Genomic DNA, 4390 nt, shown 5'->3' on the forward strand with positions numbered 1-4390 from the left:
AGCCCTAGCACTTGCTGTTTTTATAAACAAAGTTTTATTGAACACAACCATGGCCATTTATCTGTATATAGCTGCTTTCATGCTAAAATATTGAAGTTGAATAGTTGAGACAGAGAGCTATTTAGAACAAACTGAAATAAAATATTAACTATCTGTTCCTTTACAAAAAATATTTGCCGATCACTTCTCTAGAGAGAATAGTTTTGAAATGTACACTTCATTGGCCTTGGGGTTTCTTGAACCCTTGCAGGTTGTTTGTGTGCACAGTAAGTATTTACTACTCTTTGCAGATATATTATTTTCTATGTGTTCTATGTCTTGGAAATATAAGAAAGCCTTTCATTAGGAGAATGATTCAGCTACTGTAGAGCTGGCCTTGCATCACCTAGTATATTAAGTGGTAATAAGTGATATAATGTCTTATGGGATACTTAGGGATTTTTCTTTCCAGTATTTTTCAGTTTGGTTTGGTTTTATCTGTTGATTTTATATTTTCTCAAACAAAGATTTTGATTTGGTTGATTTTTCCCCAATGAAGATTTTCCTGACTATATTTTATACTAAAATAACATCAATTCTTTCCCTTTTTTTCTTTTCTTATCTACTTGGAGGTGGATTCTCTCCTTCCATCCCCAACCAATGACTAGAGTAATCTGGGATTTTGAGATAAAGGTGATAGAAAACTCCTCTTTCATATTTATTTTCCTATGTTAAGAACAGGCAGATGAAAATACGTGAATGAGTTCATCAGTAATGGGTCCTACTGACAAGAAACTAAAACTTAGTCATTTATATCTCAGAAGGTTTGTTTAAACCAATCCACATTATATTTCTCTCTTTTTAAAAATTTCAGCTTTTACTTTTGATACAAGGGGTACATGTGCAGGATTGTTGCATGGGTATATTGCACCTAGGTACTAAGTATAGTACCCAACAGGTAGTTTTTCAACCCATCCCCTTTTAGTAGTCCTTAGGTCTATTGTTCCCATGCTTACCCATGTGTGCTCAATGTGTAGGTCCTATTTATAAGTGAGAACATAAAGTATTTGGTTTTCTGTTCCTGCATGAATTCACTTAGGATTATGGCTCCCTCTTTGTTGCTGCAAAAGATATGATTTCATTCTTTTTTTATGGCTATGTGTTATTCTAAGGCATATCTGTATCATGGTTTTTAAAATTCAGTCCATCATTGATAGGCACCTAGGTTAAGTCTATGTCTTTCCTGTTGTGAATAGTGTGCAATGAACATATAAGTACATGTGTCTTTTTGATATAATGTTCTATTTTCCTTTGGGTATACAACCGCTACTGGGATTACTAGGTCCCATGGTAGTTCTGTTTTAAGTTCTTCAAGAAATCTACAAACAGCTTGCCATAGTGACTGAACCAGTTTGCATATCCCCCAGTCGTGTATAAGCATTTCCCTTTCTCTGCAGTCTCACCGATATCTGTTGGTTTTGGCTTTTAAATAGTAGCTATTCTGACTGGTATAAGATGATATCTCATTGTGGTTTTGACTTGTATCTTTCTAATGATTAGTGACAATGAATTTTTTTACATGTTTGTTGGCTGCTTGTGTATGTTATCTTTTGACAAGTGTCTGTTCATGTCCTTTGCCCATTTTTAAAATGGGGTTATTTGCTTTTTGCTTGTTGATTTATTGAAATTCCTTATAGATTCTGAATACTAGATCTCTGTTGGATGCATATTTTCAAATATTTTCTTCCATCTTGTAGGTTGTCTGTTTACTCTGTTGATGGTTTCTTTTGCTGTGCAGAAGCTCTTTAGTTTAATTAGGCCCCACTCGTCAATTTTTGTTTTTGCTATCATTGTTTTTAGGGACTTAGCCAAAAATTCTTTGCCAAAGTCAATGTCAAGAAGGGTATTTCCTAGGTTTTATTTTAGAATTTTTATAATTTGAGGTCTTATATTTAAATATTTAAACTTTCTTGGTTAATTTTTGTATATGGTAAAAAGTAAGGATCTGATTACATTCTTCTGCATATGCCTAATAAATTACCCCAGCACCATTTGTTGAATAGGGAGCCCTTTCCCCATTCCTTTCTTTTTGTTGGTCTTATAGAAGATCAGATAGTTATAGGTGTGTGGTTATATTTCTGAATTTTCTACTTTGTTCCGTAAGTCTGTTTATGTACCAGTACTATCTTGTTTTGCTTACGGTAGCCTTATAATATACTTTGAATTCAGGTAGTTTGATGCCTCTGGCATTGTTCTTTTTGCTTAGAATTTCTTTGGCTATTTAGGCTTTTTTTGGTTCCAAAATAATTTTAAATAATTTTAGAATTTTTTTTTTTTCTAATTCTGTGAGGAATGATGTTGGTGATTTAATAGGACTACTACTGAGTCTGTAAATTGCTTTGGGCAGTATAATCATTTTTACAATATCAATTCTTCCAATTTTCCAGTTATTTGTATCATCTCTAATTTATTTCAGCAATGTTTTGTAGTTTCTCTGGCAGAGATCTTTCACCTCCTTACTTAGCTATATCCCTAGGTATTTCATTTTCTTTGTGGCCATTGTGAATGGGATTGGGTTCTTGATTTGACTCTCAGCCTTAATGTTATGAGTGTACAGAAATGCAACTGATTTTTGTAAATGGATTTTGTATTGTGAAACCTCAGTAAAGTCATTTATCAGTTTTAGTCACTTTAGGTGGGGTCTTTAGTGTTTTCAAGGTAGGTAATCATATCATCTACGAAGAGACATAGTTTGACTTCTTCTTTTCCTATTTGGATGCCTTTATTTCTTTCTCTTGCCTGATTGCTCTGCCCAGCACCCCCAGTACTATATTGAAGAGGAATAGTGAGAATGGGCATCTTTGTCTTGTTCCGTTTCTCAAGAGGAATGCTTCCAGCTTTTGTCCTTTCGGTATGATACTGGCTGTGGGTTTGTCATACATTGCTGTTATTATTTTGAGGTATATTCCTTCAATGCCTAATAAGTTCAGGGTTTTTATCATAAAATGATGTTGGATTTTATCAAAAGCTTTTTCTGCATCTCTTAAGATGATCATATGGTTTTTGTTTTTAATTCTGTTTATGTGGTGAATCACATTTATTGATTTCTATATGTTGAACCAACCTTGCATGCCAGGAATACAGCTTACTTGATTGTGGTGAATTAATATTTTGATGTGGTACTAGATTTGGCTTTTTTTGTGGTACTAGATGTGGTACTAGATTTGGCTTTTTTTGTTGAGATTTTTGTGTCTATGTTAATCAGAGATATTAGCCTGATGTTTTCTTTCTTTGTCACGTCCCTTTCAGATTTGGTATTAGGCTGATGCTGGCGTCATAGAATGAATTAGAGAGGAATTCCTCCTCCTCAACGTTTTGGAATAGTTTTAGTAGGACTGGTACTAGTTTTTCTTTGTACATTTGGTAGAATTTGGCTGTGAATCCATCTGGTCCAGTCTTTTTTTTTAGTTGGTAGGCATTTTACTACTGATTCAGTTGCAGAGTTCAATATTGGTCTATTCAGAGTTTTAATCTCTTCCTGATTCAATCTTGCGATATTGTGGGTTTCCCAGATTTACCCATTTCCTCTATATTTTCTAATTTGTGTGCATAGAATTGTTCACAATATTCTCTGAAGATCTTTTGTATATTTTGTATTTCTGTAGGATTAGTGGTAATATCATCTTTGTAATTTCTGAGAGTACTTATTTGAATCTTCTCTTTTTTATCTGTTAATCTAGCTAGCAGTTTATTGATCTTGTTTATTTTTTCAAGAAACCAACTCTTGGTTTCATTGATCTTTCATATGGATTTTTGCATCTTAATTTCATTAAGCTCCTCTCTAATTTTAGTTGTTCGTTTTCTTCTGCTAGATTTGGGGTTTGTTTGTTCTTTTTTTTCCTAGTTACTTTAGGAAAAAATGTCGGTAGTTAATTTGAAATCTTTCTAACTTACTTCTTGATAAAAGTGTTTAGGGCTATAAACTTTCCTGTTAACACTGCTTTTTCTGGATCCAATGTGCAGATGAGAAGAATGAATCTTCTGTGGTTGTTGGATGGAGTGTTCTGTAGATGTCTCTTAGGTCCAGTTCAAGTATCAAGTTTAAGTCCAGGGATTTTTGGTTAGTTTTCTGGCTTGATGATCTGTGTAATGTTGTCAATGAGGTGTTGAAGTATCCCGCTATTGTTGTGTGCTTGTCTAAGTCTTTTCATCGGTTAAAAATAAATTATTTTATTAATCTGGGTGCCCCAGTGTTGGGTGTGTATATATTTAGAATAGTTAAGTTAAAGGGATTATACCCTTTATCATTATGTAATGTTCTTCATTGCTTTTCTTAATTTTTGTTGGTGTAATGACTGTTTTATCTGATATAGGAATAGCAACTCCTGCTCTTTTTTTTTTTTTTTTTTTT

This window comes from Mandrillus leucophaeus, unplaced genomic scaffold (genome assembly GCF_000951045.1).
Source record: "Mandrillus leucophaeus isolate KB7577 unplaced genomic scaffold, Mleu.le_1.0 Scaffold289, whole genome shotgun sequence".
Lineage (NCBI taxonomy): Eukaryota > Metazoa > Chordata > Mammalia > Primates > Cercopithecidae > Mandrillus > Mandrillus leucophaeus.